This window comes from Anomaloglossus baeobatrachus, chromosome 2 (assembly GCF_048569485.1).
Source record: "Anomaloglossus baeobatrachus isolate aAnoBae1 chromosome 2, aAnoBae1.hap1, whole genome shotgun sequence".
Classification (NCBI taxonomy): Eukaryota; Metazoa; Chordata; class Amphibia; order Anura; family Aromobatidae; genus Anomaloglossus; species Anomaloglossus baeobatrachus.
Window position 1 is genome coordinate 355,537,627 of NC_134354.1, and position 19,356 is coordinate 355,556,982.

Genomic DNA, 19,356 nt, shown 5'->3' on the forward strand with positions numbered 1-19,356 from the left:
AGTGGAGAATAAGTGGAGAAAAAATGTAGAAAAAGTGGAGAAAAAATGGAGAATAAGTGGAGAAAAAGTGGAGAATAAGTGGAGAATAAGTGGAGAAAAAGTGGAGAATAAGTGGAGAAAAAAATGGAGAAAAAGTGGAGAAAAAATGTTGAAAAAGTGGAGAAAAAATGGAGAAAAAGTGGAGCACCCTTTGGTGCCTTTCATGTGGCACTAAGGGGTGCTTAGCTTTTTATTTAGCCAAAAAAATGAAAAAAAAAATGACGTAGGGTTCCCCCTAGTTTTGTAGCCAGCTGGGGTAAAGCAGACGGCTGCAGCCTGCAGACCACAGCTGGCAACCTCACCTTGGCTGGTAATCCAAAACTGAGGGCACCCCACGCTGTTATTTTAAATTAAATAAATAATTTAAAAAAAAAACACGTAGGGGTCCCCCAAAATTGGATCACCAGCCAAGGTAAAGCAGACAGCTGGGGCCTGATATTCTCAGACTAGGGAGGTCCATGGTTATTGGACTCTCCCCAGCCTAAAAATAGCAGGCCGCAGCCGCCCCAGAAGTGGCGCATCCATTAGATGCGCCAATCCTGGTGCTTCGCCCCAGCTCATCCCGCGCCCTGGTTCGGTGGCAAACGGGGTAATATATGGGGTTAATACCAGATGTGTAATGTCACCTGGCATTAAGCCCTGGGGTTGATGAGGTCAGGCGTCTATCAGATACCCGACATCACCAACCCAGTCATTAATAAAAAAAAATAGACGACAAACACATTTTTATTTGAAAAAACACTCCCCAAAACATTCCCTCTTTAACCAATTTATTAGAATGAAAAATAAATCCAGGTCTGGTGTAATCCAAGGGGTTGCCATGACGATCCACACTGTCCCAGTCAATGAAGAACAGAATGTTCCCCATTGGCTGGGAGAGCAGTGCAGTGACCTGAGCTAACATCAATGGGTCAGCCCAGGTCACTGCAGGGCATGACAAGTGCTGCTGTCAGCGAGGTACATTACCTGCGCTGATCTCCAGCACTGCCGACAACCCCTGTCACTGAGTTCAATGACCGGAGCCTTCACACCAAGTCTCGCGAGAGGCCCGTGACGTCACCGCTAGTCAGTCTCGGGTCGGAAGTGAGAGGTGATGTGACAAGCGGCGGCCATGGAGGACAGTGACAGCGCTGAGGTCGGGATGGCAGGACTTCATCACCGCAGGTAAGCCGAGCGGGAATGTGTGTGTGAGTGTATGTGTACATGCCGCGGGCAGGAGGGGGAGGAGCGAGCTGAGCGGGGAAGTGTGGGCTTCCTGCATGTAACTAGGATAAACATCGGGTTACTAACCAAAGCGCTTTGGTTGGATACCCGATGTTTTTCTTGGTTACCAGCTTGTGGCAGGCTGCCAGTGATGGCTCCTGCACACTGTAGCCGTAAAAAGCCCTGCTTTTTACTGCTAGAACCGTTCTCGAACGTTTCTAGAACTATCGAGCTTTTGCAAAAAAGCTCGAGTTCTAGTTCGATCTAGAACAGCCCCAAAAATCACTCGAGCCCCGAACTGGAGAACCTCGAACCGCGAACCGCGCTCAACTCTAGTGATGACCACTACTCTATGAAACCTGATGGAAAGCTACTGTGTATTGGCCAGCAGAGCAGAATTGTGACTGACAGGGCCTTTTTATTGCTGAAGGAAAGTATTTTTGGTTAATGAAACATTTACAATTTTTATTACATATTTTACCAGTTTTATTCCTACAAAGGGATTTTGCTTAAAAGGAAGTTTACATTGAATGTGTTACTTTTTTCCACATAGTTTAGTTGTTTGCTTTTGTATTTAAAGGAACTATATATTTTGAAACAAACAGGATTTTTATAATATGGGATTATGTTTTCTGCTAAAATGGTCAATAAAAAAGAAACCCAAAATCGTAGTTCTCTTGGTGATAAAAGCCAAAATATATTATCAGTTGGCAACAAAACAAAGAATTTCATATGTTACAGGTTGATAGCAAATTACTTCAACAGCGAAAACGGCTTGTTTTTACTGGGGATTGAACCCAGGACCTTCTGCGTGTGAAGTAGACGTGATGACGACTCCACTATGAAACCTGTGAAATCCTGCAAAGTAATGGCATTTAGAGACGAGTTTTGACCGCCAGGGGAAAAAAAAACAAATTCGTAGCTCTGTTGGTGCTGGAAGCTAAAACATCCCGTTATTCGGCAACAAAGCCAAGAACTTCATAGATTGTAGATTAATTGAGTATTATTTCAACACCAAGAACAGATTGGTTTTACTGGGGATTGAACGCATGACCGTCTGCGTGTTAAGCAGACGTGATGACCACTACTCTATGAAACTTGATGGAAAGTTACTGTGTATTGGCTAGCAGAGCAGAATTGTAACTGACGGGGCCTTTTTATTGCTGAAGGAAAGTATTTTTTGTTAATGAAACATTTACAATTATTATTAAATATTTTACCAGTTTTATTCCTACAAAGGGATTTTGCTTAAATTGAAGTTTATATTGAATGTGTTACTTTTTTCTCCATAGTTAGGTCTTTTGCTTTTGTATTTATGGGAACTATATATTTTGAAACAAATAGGATTTTTATAATATGGGATTATGTTTTCTGCTAAAATGGTCAATAAAAAAGAAATCCAAAATCGTAGTTCTCTTTGTGATGGAAGCCAAAATGTATTGTCATTTGGCAACGAAACCAAGAATTTCACATATTACAAGTCGATAGGAAATTACTTCAACACCAAAAACAGATTGGTTTCACTGGGGATTGAACCCAGGACCTTCAGCGTGTGAAGCAGACATGATGACCACTACACTATGAAACCTTTGCAATCCTGCAATGTAATGGCAATTAGAGACGAGTTTTGACCGCCAGGGGAAAAAAAACAAATTCGTAGCTCTGTTGGTGATGGAAGCTAAAACATCCCGTTATTCGGAAACAAAGCCAAGAACTATATATACTGCAGGTTGATAGGGGATTATTTCAACACCAAGAACACATGGGTTTCACTGGGGATTGAACCCAGGACCTCCTGCGTATAAAGCAGACATGATTTCCACTACGCTATGAAACCTTTGAAAGCCTGCAAAGTAATGGCAATTAGAGATGAGTTTTGACCGCCATGAAAAAAAAAACAAATTCGTAGCTCTGTTGGGGATGGAAGCCAAAACATCCCATCATTCGGCAACAAAGCCAAGAACTTCATATATTGTAGTTTAATTGAGTATTATTTCAACACCAAGAACAGATTGGTTTTACTGGGGATTGAACGCAGGACCTCCTGCGTGTTAAGCAGACATGATGACCACTACTCTATGAAACCTAATGGAAAGTTACTGTGTATTGGCCAGCAGAGCAGAATTGTGACTGACGGGGCCTTTTTATTGCTGAAGGAAAGTATTTTTGGTTAATGAATCATTTACAATTTTTATTACATATTTTACCAGTTTTGTTCCTACAAAGGGATTTTGCTTAAAAGGAAGTTTACATTGAATGTGTTACTTTTTTACACATAGTTTACTTGTTTGCTTTTGTATTTAAAGGAACTATATATTTGGAAACAAACAGGATTTTTATAATATGGGATATGTTTTCTGCTAAAATGGTCAATAAAAAAGAAACCCAAAATCGTAGTTCTCTTGGTGAGGGAAGCCAAAATATATTATCAGTTGGCAACAAAACCAAGAATTTCATATATTACAGGTTGATAGCAAATTACTTCAACAGCGAAAACGGCTTGTTTTTACTGGGGATTGAACCCAGGACCTTCTGCGTGTGAAGTAGACGTGATGACGACTCCACTATGAAACCTGCGAAATCCTGCAAAGTAATGGCATTTAGAGACGAGTTTTGACCGCCAGGGGAAAAAAAAATAAAAATTTTTAGTTCTGTTTGTGATGGAAGCCAAAACATACCGTCATTCGGCAACAATGCCGAGAACTTCATATACTGTAGTTGGATAGCGTATTATTTCAACACTAAGAACAGATTGGTTTCTCTGGGGATTGAACCCAGGACCTTCTGCGTGTTAAGCAGACGTGATGACCACTACACTATGAAACCTGACGAAAAGTTACTGTGTATTCGCTAGCAGAACAGAATTGTGACTGACGGGGCCTTTTTATTGCTGAAGGAAAGTATTTTTGGTTAATGAAACATTTACAATTATTATTACATATTTTACCAGTTTTATTCCTACAAAAGGATTTTGCTTAAATTGAAGTTTATATTGAATGTGTTACTTTTTTCTCCATAGTTTGGTCTTTTGCTTTTGTATTTATGGGAACTATATATTTTGAAACAAATAGGATTTTTATAATATGGGATTATGTTTTCTGCTAAAATGGTCAATAAAAAAGAAACCCAAAATCGTAGTTCTCTTTGTGATGGAAGCCAAAATGTATTGTCATTTGGCAACGAAACCAAGAATTTCACATATTACAAGTCGATAGGAAATTACTTCAACACCAAAAACAGATTGGTTTCACTGGGGATTGAACCCAGGACCTTCTGCGTGGAAGCAGATGTGATGACCACTACACTATGAAACCTTTGAAATCCTGCAAAGTAATGGCAATTAGAGACGAGTTTTGACCGCCAGTGGAAAAAAAACAAATTCGTAGCTCTGTTGGTGATGGAAGCTAAAACATCCCGTTATTCAGCAACAAAGCCAAGAACTTTATATACTGCAGGTTGATAGGAGATTATTTCAAGACCAAGAACACATGGGTTTCACTGGGGATTGAACCCAGGTCCTTCTGCGTGTAAAGCAGACGTGATTTCCACTACACTATGAAACCTTTGAAAGCCTGCAAAGTAATGGCAATTAGAGACGAGTTTTGACCGCCAGGGAAAAAAAAAACAAATTCGTAGCTCTGTTGGGGATGGAAGCCAAAACATCCCATCATTCGGCAACAAAGCCAAGAACTTCATATATTGTAGTTTAATTGAGTATTATTTCAACACCAAGAACAGATTGGTTTTACTGGGGATTGAACGCAGGACCTTCTGCGTGTTAAGCAGACGTGATGACCACTACTCTATGAAACCTGATGGAAAGTTACTGTGTATTGGCTAGCAGAGCAGAATTGTGACTGACGGGGCCTTTTTATTGCTGAAGGAAAGTATTTTTGGTTAATGAAACATTTACAATTTTTATTACATATTTTACCAGTTTTATTCCTACAAAGGGATTTTGCTTAAAAGGAAGTTTACATTGAATGTGTTACTTTTTTCCACATAGTTTAGTTGTTTGCTTTTGTATTTAAAGGAACTATATTTTTGGAAACAAACAGGATTTTTATAATATGGGATTATGTTTTCTGCTAAAATGGTCAATAAAAAAGAAACCCAAAATCGTAGTTCTCTTGGTGAGGGAAGCCAAAATATATTATCAGTTGGCAACAAAACCAAGAATTTCATAATTACAGGTTGTTAGCAAATTACTTGAACAGCGAAAACTGCTTGTTTTTACTGGGGATTGAACCCAGGACCTTCTGCATGTGAAGTAGACGTGATGACGACTCCACTATGAAACCTGTGAAATCCTGCAAAGTAATGGCATTTAGAGACGAGTTTTGACCGCCAGGGGAAAAAAAAAAATAATTTGTAGTTCTGTTTGTGATGGAAGCCAAAACATCCCGTCATTCGGCAACAAAGCCGAGAACTTCATATATTGTAGTTGGATAGCGTATTATTTCAACACTAAGAACAGATTGGTTTCACTGGGGATTGAACCCAGGACCTTCTGCGTGTTAAGCAGACGTGATGACCACTACACTATGAAACCTGACGAAAAGTTACTGTGTATTGGCTAGCAGAGCAGAATTGTGACTGACGGGGCCTTTTTATTGCTGAAGGAAAGTATTTTTGGTTAATGAAACATTTACAATTATTATTACATATTTTACCAGTTTTATTCCTACAAAGGGATTTTGCTTAAATTGAAGTTTATATTGAATGTGTTACTTTTTTCTCCATAGTTTGGTCTTTTGCTTTTGTATTTATGGGAACTATATATTTTGAAACAAATAGGATTTTTATAATATGGGATTATGTTTTCTGCTAAAATGGTCAATAAAAAAGAAACCCAAAATCATAGTTCTCTTGGTGATGGAAGCCAAAATATATTATCAGTTGGCAACAAAACAAAGAATTTCATATGTTACAGGTTGATAGCAAATTACTTTAAGAGCTAAAATGGCTTGTTTTTACTGGGGATTGAACCCAGGAACTTCTGCGTGTGAAGTAGACGTGATGACGACTCCACTATGAAACCTGTGAAATCCTGCGAAGTAATGGCATTTAGAGACGAGTTTTGACCGCCAGGGGAAAAAAAAAAATAATTTGTAGTTCTGTTTGTGATGGAAGCCAAAACATCCCGTCATTCGGCAACAAAGCCGAGAACTTCATATATTGGAGTTGGATAGCGTATTATTTCAACACTAAGAACAGATTGGTTTCACTGGGAATTGAACCCAGGACTAGAGATGAGCGAACCGGTCGCGGTTCGGCTCGAGTCGGTTCGCCGAACGGGGGTCCCGTTCGAGTTCGGTTCGTCGAACGTTCGACGAACCGAACTCGAACCAATAGGCTATAATGGGAGGCAATCACAAACACATAAAAATGCATTATAAATGTACACAAACAGTTAATAAACATTGCCATAACACTTACCAGTCCCCGCGATCCCTCCTGTACTCTGTCTCCTGCCGCTATTCCATCCGATGATCGCTGAATCCTCCCCGTGACCAGCACTGCCAGCTGAGATGCAGGACCTATCATGACGTCAAAATAGCCATGTGACCAGTCACGTGGCTATTATCTCATTGGCTACAGACTGGTCACATGACTATGACGCATCATGTAGGACCTGCGAGTGCATCTCTCCGGTACATGGTGCACATATGTGTATCGCCGTGTACCGGCGACATGCTCTCCCACACGGTCGACTACCCGTTCCGTTAGGGACCGGCTGACACAGCCGTTCATTAACGGAGATCACCGTTGCCATAGCAACGCAGTTAGCGGTGACGTCACCGCTAACCGCGGCTCCGAGAGCACCGTTGCTATGGTAACGCGTCTGTCAGCGTTACTGCTGTTACCGCTGACAGCCAGCACTGATCACTCACGGAGTGAAGGCTGCACGCTGCTTCCCGATTGTAGTGAGGATTGTAGTGAGGATGAGGTTCCTCAGCCCCAAGTGATGAGCTGGGTAAACTCATCCTCACTACAATCGTCACTACTACTACACTAGTGAGGATTGTAGTGAGGATGAGGTTCCTCAGCCCCAAGTGATGAGCTGGGTAAACTCATCCTCACTACAATCGTCACTACTACTACACTAGTGATGATTGTAGTGAGGATGAGGTTCCTCAGCCCCAAGTGATGAGCTGGGTAAACTCATCCTCACTACAATCGTCACTACTACTACAATAGTGATCATTGTAGTGAGGATGAGGTTCCTCAGCCCCAAGTGATGAGCTGGGTAAACTCATCCTCACTACAATCATCACTACTACTACACTAGTGATGATTGTAGTGAGGATGAGGTTCCTCAGCCCCAAGTGATGAGCTGGGTAAACTCATCCTCACTACAATCGTCACTACTACTACACTAGTGAAGATTGTAGTGAGGATGAGGTTCCTCAGCCCCAAGTGATGAGCTGGGTAAACTCATCCTCACTAAAATCATCACTACTACTACACTAGTGAGGATTGTAGTGAGGATGAGGTTCCTCAGCCCCAAGTGATGAGTTGGTGAACCTCATCCTCACTACAATCATCACTACTACTACACTAGAAAGAAAGAAGACAGAAGAGCAGGATCGTGGAGGGCTGACAGGGGGTAATAAAGATGGAGTCTCTAATGTGTCTGTGTATTTATTTCTATTAAAGTATTTTTTTCTCTGTGTGGTGTTTTTTTTTAACCCTTTATTGGAGATTCTTAATGGCCGGGTCAAACGTGCCTGACATTAAGAATCTCTGGCTTAATACTGGCTAGTAAAACAACGCCAGTATTAACGCATGATTACCCAACAAGCCACCCGGCTTCAGGGCTGTTGGAAGAGTTGGATACAGCGCCAGATGATGGCGCTTCTATGAGAGCGCCATTTTCTGGGACGGATGCGGACTGAAATTCGCAGCAGAGGCGACCAGAAACCTCGGGCTAACCTGTGCTGCGGATTCCAATCCCCAGCTGCCTAGTTGTACCCGGCTGGACACAAAAAATGGGGCGAAGCCCACGTCATTTGTTTTTTAATTATTTCATGAAATAAGTGAAATAATTAAAAAAAACGGGCTTCCCTATATTTTTGGTTCCCAGCCGGGTACAAATAGGCAACTGGGGGTTGGAGGCAGCCCGTGGCTGCCTGCTGTACCTGGCTAGCATACAAAAATATGGCGAAGCCCACGTCATTTTTTTGGTGGGCAAAAAAATTCTGCATACAGTCCTGGATGGAGTATGCTGAGCCTTGTAGTTCTGCAGCTGCTGTCTGCTCTTCTCCATACAGACACACAGCAGCTGCAGAACTACAAGGCTCAGCATACTCCATCCAGGACTGTATGCAGAAGTTTTTTGCCCCCTGAAAAAATTATGTGGGCTTCGCCATATTTTTGTATGCTAGCCAGGTACAGCAGGCAGGTACGGCAGGCCCCCAACCCCCAGTTGCCTATTTGTACCCGGCTGGGAACCAAAAATAAAGGGAAGCCCTTTTTCTATTATTTCATGAATTTCATTAAATAATTAGAAAACAAATGACGTAGGCTTCGCCCCATTTTTGTGTCCAGCCAGGTACAACTAGGCAGCTGGGGATTGGAATCCGCAGCACAGGTTGGCCTGAGCTTTCTGGGCCCCACTGCTGCGAATTGCAGTCTGCAGCTGCCTCAGAAAATGGCATTTTCAAAGAAGCGCCATCTTCTGGCGCTGTATCCAACTCTTCCAGCACCTGCCTGCTATACCTGGCTAGCATACAAAAATATGGCGAAGCTCACGTCCTTTTTTTGTAGTTTTTTGGCAAAAAAAATAAAAAATGCTTCCCTGGATTTTCCATTGCCAGTGAAGGTAACACCAAGCAGTGGGGGTTAGCAGCCAGTAGCTGCTTGGATTACCCTTACCTAGCAATACAAAAAATGCAGCGGGAGCCCATATATATTTTTTTTTAATTATTTATTTAAATAACTAAAAACAAATTGGGCTTCCCTGTATTTTGATTGCTGGACATCACAGTGCTGTAAAAATAAATCTTTAAAAAAATGACCTAGCGCTCCGCGGTATTTTTGATTCTCAGTGCAGATAAAGCAGACAGCTATGGGTTGCCACCCCAGTCTGCCTGCCGTTACCTTGGTTGGCAATCAAAATACAGGGAAGCCCATTAATTTTTTCTATTTAAAAAATAGTTAAAAAAAAAAATGACGTTGGGTCCCCCCATTTTTGATAGCCAGCTAAGGTAAAGCAGACGGCTGTAGCCTGAAAACCACAGCTGGCAGTTTTACCGTGGTTGGGGATCCAATGTGGAGGTCCCCTCAGGCTCTTTTTTATAATTATTTTATAAATATTAATAATTACACAATAAAAGTAGGGTCCCCCCCAAATTGGATCACCAGCCAAGGTAAAGCGGACAGCTGTGGTCTGGTATTCTCAAGGTGGGAAGGTACATAGTTATTGGGCCTTCACAGCCTAAAAATAGCAGGCCGCAGGCACCCCAGACGTGGCGCATCCACTAAATGCGCCAATCCTGGTGCTTCACCCCAGCTCATCCCGTGCCCTGGTGCAGTGGCAAACGGGGTAATAAATCGGGTTGATACTAGCTGTAAAGTCACCTGAGATCAAGCCCAGCAGTTTGTGATGTTATGGCGTCTATTAGATACCCAACATCATAAACTGTCAGTACTAACAAAAAAAAAAAAATCGACAAAAGAAATTTATTTGAAAAAACAGTCCCCAAAACATTTCCTCTTTCACCAATTTATTGTAAGAAAAAAAATAAAGGGGTCCCACGACGACTCTGGACCGTCTAGAATATGGGGGGGAGACACTCAGGGAACGTATCCCCCATTTTCTAGGAGTGCGGACCCTTCATGTGAGGAGTGTGGGTGCAATGAATCTGCACTCACTCTCCCTGGGTCCACAGCAGCAGAGTCCATGTCGTAATGGTTGCTACCAAAGCTGCAATGCCCTGCTCATGAGGTAAGGGCATGCCTAATCAGGGGAACTACTGTAGAGGAAGCTCTGCTCACTGGTATATAGGTGCTCAGAGGTAATAATAGATAAAATTAGAGAGTAGCCTCGGCACTCTAAATCTCCCAGACTAAGTCAGTAAGTCACAACGGATAGTAATGCAAAATCACTCTTTATTGGTCCGTATTAAGAAAAAAAAATTTTTCATAAGCATATATGTTTTTGTCCAAAACAAGTTACAAATGACGTTTCGGCCTGAGCCTTCGTCAGATTGGACTTATCTGCATGTAATCATGAAAAATGACAATAATCAGTATCACATAAGAGTGAGAGAACAATAATATAAACTCGAACAATGTAGAGGTACAATTGGGATGCAGCAAAAAAATTGCAACACAGCAAGAAATGAAACACATGATACAAATGTCATAATACAGTACAAGGACAATATAGTAATGACAAATATGGGGTCAGAGTAGGCTTAGACAGCTCTGGTACGAAAAAGATGTCAATCATAAAGTAACATGTGCAGTAGGTGTAGAGCTACAGTATGCATGGCAGAGCTAATGGGTAGACCGACTAATACATAAAGAACGGAGAAAAAGTGGAGAAAAAATGGAGAAAAAGTAGAGAAAAAGTGGAGAAAAAAATGGAGAAAAAGTGGAGAAAAAAATGGAGAAAAAGTGGAGAAAAAAATGGATAAAAAGTGGAGAAAAAGTGGAGAAAAAGTGGAGAAGTGGAGAAAAAGTGGAGAAAAAGTGGAGCACCCTTTGGTGCCTTTCATGTGGCACTAAGGGGTGCTTAGCTTTGTATTCAGCCAAAACAATGAAAAGAAAATGACGTAGGGTTCCCCCTAGTTTTGTAGCCAACTAAGTAATGGCATTTAGAGACGAGTTTTGACCGCCAGGGGAAAAAAAAATAATAATTTGTAGTTCTGTTTGTGATGGAAGCAAAAACATACCGTCATTCGGCAACAATGCCGATAACTTCATATATTGTAGTTGGATAGCGTATTATTTTTTCAACACTAAGCACAGATTGGTTTCCCTGGGGATTGAACCCAGGACCTTCTGCGTGTTAAGCAGACGTGATGACCACTACATTATGAAACGTGACGATAAGTTACTGTGTATTGGCTAGCAGAGCAGAATTGTGACTGACGGGGCCTTTTTATTGCTGAAGGAAAGTATTTTTGGTTAATGAAACATTTACAATTATTATTACATATTTTACCAGTTTTATTCCTACAAAGGGATTTTGCTTAAATTGAAGTTTATATTGAATGTGTTACGTTTTTCTCCATAGTTTGGTCTTTTGCTTTTGTATTTATGGGAACTATATATTTTGAAACAAATAGGATTTTTATAATATGGGATTATGATTTCTGCTAAAATGGTCAATAAAAAAGAAACCCAAAATCGTAGTTCTCTTTGTGATGGAAGCCAAAATGTATTGTCATTTGGCAACGAAACCAAGAATTTCACATATTACATGTCGATAGGAAATTACTTCAACACCAAAAACAGATTGGTTTCACTGGGGATTGAACCCAGGACCTTCTGCGTGTGAAGCAGACGTGATGACCACTACACTATGAAACTTTTGAAATCCTGCAAAGTAATGGCAATTAGAGACGAGTTTTGACCGCCAGGGGAAAAAAAACAAATTCGTAGCTCTGTTGGTGATGGAAGCTAAAACATCCCGTTATTCGGCAACAAAGCCAAGAAATTTATATACTGCAGGTTGATAGGGGATTATTTCAACACCAAGAACACATGGGTTTCACTGGGGATTGAACCCAGGACCTTCTGTGTGTAAAGCAGACGTGATTTCCACTACACTATGAAACCTTTGAAAGCCTGCAAAGTAATGGCAATTAGAGATGAGTTTTGACCGCCAGGGAAAAAAAAACCAAATTCGTAGCTCTGTTGGGGATGGAAGCCAAAACATCTGGTCATTCGGCAACAAAGCCAAGAACTTCATATATAGTAGTTTAATTTAGTATTATTTCAACTCCAAGAACAGATTGGTTTTACTGGGGATTGAACGCAGGACCTTCTGCGAGTTAAGCAGACGTGATGACCACTACTCTATGAATCCTGATGGAAAGTTACTGTGTATTGGCTAGCAGAGCAGAATTGTGACTGACGGGGCCTTTTTATTGCTGAAGGAAAGTATTTTTGGTTAATGAAACATTTACAATTTTTATTACATATTTTTGCCAGTTTTATTCCTACAAAGGGATTTTGCTTAAAAGGAAGTTTACATTGAATGTGTTACTTTTTTCCACATAGTTTAGTTGTTTGCTTTTGTATTTAAAGGAACTATATATTTTGAAACAAACAGGATTTTTATAATATGGGATTATGTTTTCTGCTAAAATGGTCAATAAAAAAGAAACCCAAAATCGTAGTTCTCTTGGTGAGGGAAGCCAAAATATATTATCAGTTGGCAACAAAAGCAAGAATTTCATATATTACAGGTTGATAGCAAATGACTTCAACAGGGAAAACGGCTTGTTTTTACTGGGGATTGAACCCAGAACCTTCTGCATGTGAAGTAGACGTGATGACCACTCCACTATGAAACCTGTGAAATCCTGCAAAGTAATGGCAATTAGAGACGAGTTTTGACAGCCAGGGGAAAAAAAAAAAATAATTTGTAGTTCTGTTTGTGATGGAAGCCAAAACATACCGTCATTCGGCAACAATGCCGAGAACTTCATATATTGTAGTTGGATAGCGTATTATTTCAACACTAAGAACAGATTGGTTTCACTGGGGATTGAACCCAGGACCTTCTGCGTGTTAAGCAGACGTGATGACCACTACACTATGAAACCTGACGAAAAGTTACTGTGTATTGGCTAGCAGAGCAGAATTGTGACTGACGGGGCCTTTTTATTGCTGAAGGAAAGTATTTTTGGTTAATGAAACATTTACAATTATTATTACATATTTTACCAGTTTTATTCCTAGAAAGGGATTTTGCTTAAATTGAAGTTTATATTTAATGTGTTACTTTTTTCTCCATAGTTTGGTCTTTTGCTTTTGTATTTATGGGAACTATATATTTTGAAACAAATAGGATTTTTATAATATGGGATTATGTTTTCTGCTAAAATGGTCAATAAAAAAGAAACCCAAAATCGTAGTTCTCTTTGTGATGGAAGCCAAAATGTATTGTCATTTGGCAACGAAACTAAGAATTTCACATATTACAAGTCGATAGGAATTTACTTCAACACCAAGAACAGATTGGTTTTATTGGGGATTGAACCCAGGACCTACTGCGTGTAAAGCAGACGTAATTTCCACTACACTATGAAACCTTTGAAATCCTGCAAAGTAATGGCAATTACAGACGAGTTTTGACCGCCAGGGAAAAAAAAACAAATTTGTAGCTCTGTTGGTGATGGAAGCTAAAACATCCCGTTATTCAGCAACAAAGCCAACAACTTTATAGATTGCAGGTTGATAGGATATTATTTCAACACCAAGAACACATGGATTTCACTGGGGATTGAACCCAGGGCCTTCTGCGTGTAAAGCAAACGTGATTTCCACTACACTATGAAACCTTTGAAAGCCTGCAAAGTAATGGCAATTAGAGACGAGTTTTGACCGCCAGGGAAAAAAAAAAACAAATTCGTAGCTCTGTTGGTGATGGAAGCCAAAACATCCCATCATTCGGCAACAAAGCCAAGACCTTCATATATTGTAGTTTAATTGGGTATTATTTCAACACCAAGAACAGATTGGTTTCACTGGGGATTGAACGCAGGACCTTCTGCATGTTAAGCAGACATGATGACCACTACTCTATGAAACCTGATGGTAAGTTACTGTGTATTGGCTAGCAGAGCAGAATTGTAACTGACGGGGCCTTTTTATTGCTGAAGGAAAGTATTTTTGGTTAATGAAACATTTACAATTGTTATTACATATTTTACCAGTTTTATTCCTACTAAGGAATTTTGCTTAAATGGAAGTTTACAATGAATGTGTTACTTTTTTCTACATAGTTTAGTCGTTTGCTTTTGTATTTAAAGGAACTATATATTTTGAAACAAACAGGATTTTTATAATATGGGATTATGTTTTCTGCTAAAATGGTCAATAAAAAAGAAACCCAAAATCGTAGTTCTCTTGGTGATGGAAGCCAAAATATAATATCAGTTGGCAACAAAACCAAGAATTTCATATATTACAGGTTGATAGCAAATTACTTCAACAGCGATAACGGTTTGTTTTTAATGGGGATTGAACCCAGAACCTTCTGCATGTGAAGCAGACGTGATGACCACTACACTATGAAACCTTTGGAATTCTGTAAAGAAATGGCAATTAGAGACGAGTTTTGACCGCCAGGGGAAAAAAAACAAATTTGTAGCTCTGTTGGTGATGGAAGCCAAAACATCCCGTCATTCGGCAACAAAGCCAAGAACATCATATACTGCGGGTTGATAGGGTTTTATTTCAACACCATGAACAGATTTGTTTTCCTGGGGATTCAACCTAGGACCTTCTGCGTGTTAAGCAGACGTGATGAGCACTACACTATGAAACCTGATGGAAAGTTACTGTGTATTGGATAGCAGAGCAGAATTGTGACTGATGGGTCCTTTTTATTGCTGAAGGAAAGTATTTTTGGTTAATGAAACATTTACAATTTTTATTATATATTTTACCAGTTTTATTCCTACAAAGGGATTTTGCTTAAATTGAAGTTTACATTGAATGTGTTACTTTTTTCTACATAGTTTAGTCGTTTGCTTTTGTATTTATGGGAACTATATATTTTAAAACAAATAGGATTTTTATAATACGGGATTATGTTTTCTGCTAAAATGGTCAATAAAAAAGAAACCCAAAATTGAAGTTCTCTTGGTGATGGAAGCCAAAATGTATTGTCATTTGGCAACGAAACCAAGAATTTCACATATTACAAGTCAATAGGAAATTACATCAACACCAAAAACAGATTTGTTTCACTGGGGATTGAACCCAGGACCTTCTGCGTGTGAAGCAGACGTGATGAACACTACACTATGAAACCTTTGAAATCCTGCAAAGTAATGGCAATTAGAGACGAGTTTTGACCGCCAGGTGGAAAAAAAACAAATTCGTAGCTCTGTTGGTGATGGAAGCTAAAACATCCCATTATTCGGCAACAAAGCCAAGAACTTTATATATTGCAGGTTGATATGGAATTATTACAACACCATGAACACATGGGTTTCACTGGGGATTGAACCCAAGACCTTCTGCGTGTGAAGCAGACGTGATGACCACTACACTATGAAACCTTTGAAATCCTGCAAAGTAATGGCAATTAGAGACGAGTTTTGACCGCCAGGGGAAAAAAAACAAATTTGTAGCTCTGTTGGTGATGTAAGCTAAAACATCCGGTCATTCGGCAACAAAGCCAAGAACATCATATACTGCAGGTTGATAGGGCTTTATTTCAACACCATGAACAGATAGGTTTTACTGGGGATTCAACCTAGGACCTTCTGCGTGTTTAGCAGACGTTATGAGCACTACACTTTGAAACCTGATGGTAAGTTACTGTGTTTTGGCTAGCAGAGCAGAATTGTGACTGACGGGGCCTTTTAATTGCTGAAGGAAAGTATTTTTGGTTAATGAAACATTTACAATTATTATTACATATTTTACCAGTTTTATTCCTACAAAGGGATTTTGCTTAAATTGAAGTTTACATTGCATGTGTTATTTTTTCTACATAGTTTAGTCGTTTGCTTTTGTATTTATGTGAACTATATATTTTAAAACAAATAGGATTTTTATAATTTGGGATTATGTTTTCTGCTAAAATGGTCAATAAAAAAGAAACCCAAAATCGTAGTTCTCTTTGTGATGGAAGCCAAAATGTATTGTCATTTGGCAACGAAACCAAGAATTTCACATATTACAAGTCGATAGGAAATTACTTCAACACCAAAACAGATTGGTTTCACTGGGGATTAAACCCAGGACCTTCTGCGTGTGAAGCAGACGTGATAAAAACTACACTATGAAACCTTTGAAATCCTGCAAAGTAATGGCAGTTAGAGACGAGTTTTGACCGCCAGGGGAAAAAAGAAACAAATTCGTAGCTCTGTTGGTGATGGAAGCCAAAACATCCCATCATTCGGCAACAAAGCCAAGAACTTCATATATTGTAGTTTAATTGGGTATTATTTCAACACCAAGAACAGATTGGTTTTACTGGGGATTGAACACAGGACCTTCAGCGTGTTAAGCAGACGTGATGACCACTACTCTATGAAACCTGATGTAAAGTTACTGTGTATTGGCTAGCAGAGCAGAATTGTGACTGACGGGCCTTTTTTTTGCTGAAGGAAAGTATTTTTGGTTAATGAAACATTTACAATTTTTATTACATATTTTACCAGTTTTATTCCTACAAAGGGATTTTGCTTAAATGGAAGTTTACATTGAATGTGTTACTTTTTTCTACATAGTTTAGTCGTTTGCTTTTGTATTTAAAGGAACTATATATTTTGAAACAAACAGGATTTTTATAATATAAGATTATGTTTTCTGCTAAAATGGTCAATAAAAATGAAACCCAAAATCGTAGTTCTTTTGGTGATGGAAGCCAAAATATATTATCAGTTGGCAACAAAACCAAGAATTTCATATATTACAGGTGTATAGCATATTAATTCAACAGCGAAAACGGCTTGTTTTTACTGGGGATTGAACCCAGTGGCCTTCTGCGTGTGAAGCAGACGTGATGAAAACTACACTATGAAACCTTTGAAAACCTGCAAAGTAATGGCAATTACAGACGAGTTTTGACCGCCAGGGTAAAAAAAACAAATTTGTAGCTCTGTTGGTGATGGAAGCTAAAACATCCCGTGTTTCGGCAACAAAGCCAAGAACTTTATAGATTGCAGGTTGATAGGATATTATTTCAACACCAAGAACACATGGGTTTCACTGGGGATTGAACCCAGGGGCTTCTGCGTGTAAAGCAAACGTGATTTCCACTACACTATGAAACCTTTGAAAGCCTGCAAAGTAATGGCAATTAGAGACGAGTTTTGACCGCCAGGGAAAAAAAAAAAACAAATTCGTAGCTCTGTTGGTGATGGAAGCCAAAACATCCCATCATTCGGCAACAAAGCCAAGAACTTCATATATTGTAGTTTAATTGGGTATTATTTCAACACTAAGAACAGATTGGTTTCACTGGGGATTGAACACAGGACCTTCTGCGTGTTAAGCAGACGTGATGACCACTACTCTATGAAACCTGATGGAAAGTTACTGTGTATTGGCTAGCAGAGCAGAATTGTGACTGACGGGGCCTTTTTATTGCTGAAGGAAAGTATTTTTGGTTAATGAAACATTTACAATTGTTATTACATATTTTACCAGTTTTATTCCTACTAAGGAATTTTGCTTAAATGGAAGTTTACAATGAATGTGTTACTTTTTTCTACATAGTTTAGTCGTTTGCTTTTGTATTTAAAGGAACTATATATTTTGAAACAAACAGGATTTTTATAATATGGGATTATGTTTTCTGCTAAAATGGTCAATAAAAAAGAAACCCAAAATCGTAGATCTCTTGGTGATGGAAGCCAAAATATATTATCAGTTGGCAACAAAATCAAGAATTTCAAATATTACAGGTTGATAGCAAATTACTACAACAGCGATAACGGCTTGTTTTTAATGGGGATTGAACCCAGGACCTTCTGCATGTGAAGCAGACGTGATGATGACCCCACTATGAAACCTGTGAAATCCTGCAAAGTAATGGCATTTAGAGACGAGTTTTGACCGCCAGGGGAAAAAAAAAATAATTTGCAGTTCTGTTTGTGATGGAAGCCAAAACATCCCGTCATTCGGCAACAAAGACGAGAACGTCATATATTGTAGCTGGATAGCGTATTATTTCAACACTAAGAACAGATTGGTTTCACTGGGGATTGAACCCAGGACCTTCTGCATGTTAAGCAGACGTGATGGCCACTACACTATGAAACCTGACAAAAAGTTACTGTGTATTGGCTAGTAGAGCAGAATTGTGACTGACGGGGCCTTTTTATTGCTGAAGGAAAGTATTTTTGGTTAATGAAACATTTACAATTATTATTACATATTTTACCAGTTTTATTCCTACAAAGGGATTTTGCTTAAATTGAAGTTTATATTGAATGTGTTACTTTTTTCTCCATAGTTTGGTCTTTTGCTTTTGTATTTATGGGAACTATATATTTTGAAACAAATAGGATTTTTATAATATGGGATTATGTTTTCTGCTAAAATTGTCAATAAAAAAGAAACCCAAAATCGTAGTTCTCTTTGTGATGGAAGCCAAAATGTATTGTCATTTGGCAACAAAACCAAGAATTTCACATATTACAAGTCAATAGGAAATTACTTCAACACCAAAACAGATTGGTTTCACTGGGGATTAAACCCAGGACCTTCTGCGTGTGAAGCAGACGTGATGACCACTACACTATGAAACCTTTGAAATCCTGCAAAGTAATGGCAATTAGAGATGAGTTTTGACTGCCAGGGGAAAAAAAACAAATTCGTAGCTCTGTTGGTGATGGAAGCTAAAACATCCCGTTTTTCGGCAACAAAGCCAAGAAAATCATATATTGTAGTTTAATTGAGTATTATTTCAACACCAAGAACGGATTGGTTTTACTGGGGATTGAACGCAGGACCTTCTGCATGTTAAGCAGACGGGATGACCACTACTCTATGAAACCTGATGGAAAGTTACTGTGTATTGGCTAGCAGAGCAGAATTGTGACTGACGGGGCCTTTTTATTGCTGAAGGAAAGTATTTTTGGTTAATGAAACATTTACAATTTTTATTACATATTTTACCAGTTTTATTCCTACAAAGGGATTTTGCTTAAAAGGAAGTTTACATTGAATGTGTTACTTTTTTCCACATAGTTTAGTTGTTTGCTTTGGTATTAAAAGGAACTATATATTTTGAAACAAACAGGATTTTTATAATATGGGATTATGTTTTCTGCTAAAATGGTCAATAAAAAAGAAACCCAAAATCGTAGTTCTCTTGGTGAGGGAAGCCAAAATATATTATCAGTTGGCAACAAAAGCAAGAATTTCATATATTACAGGTTGATAGCAAATGACTTCAACAGGGAAAAC

At 39.2% G+C, this 19,356-nt stretch overlaps 5 non-coding genes across 5 annotated transcripts; all 5 read right to left on the minus strand.

The window, feature by feature from the left end:
* Positions 1-3,006: 3,006 nt before the first annotated feature.
* TRNAI-UAU (transfer RNA isoleucine (anticodon UAU)) lies at positions 3,007-3,079 on the minus strand. The gene has a single exon. It is a non-coding gene; the product is annotated as a tRNA-Ile (tRNA).
* A 1,653-nt stretch (positions 3,080-4,732) lies between these two features.
* TRNAV-UAC (transfer RNA valine (anticodon UAC)) lies at positions 4,733-4,805 on the minus strand. Its single transcript has one exon. It is a non-coding gene; the product is annotated as a tRNA-Val (tRNA).
* Positions 4,806-5,721: 916 nt separating this feature from the next.
* On the minus strand, positions 5,722-5,794 carry TRNAV-AAC (transfer RNA valine (anticodon AAC)). Its single transcript has one exon. It is a non-coding gene; the product is annotated as a tRNA-Val (tRNA).
* A 7,158-nt stretch (positions 5,795-12,952) lies between these two features.
* TRNAV-AAC (transfer RNA valine (anticodon AAC)) lies at positions 12,953-13,025 on the minus strand. Its single transcript has one exon. It is a non-coding gene; the product is annotated as a tRNA-Val (tRNA).
* A 5,109-nt stretch (positions 13,026-18,134) lies between these two features.
* TRNAV-AAC (transfer RNA valine (anticodon AAC)) lies at positions 18,135-18,207 on the minus strand. The gene has a single exon. It is a non-coding gene; the product is annotated as a tRNA-Val (tRNA).
* Positions 18,208-19,356: the final 1,149 nt, after the last annotated feature.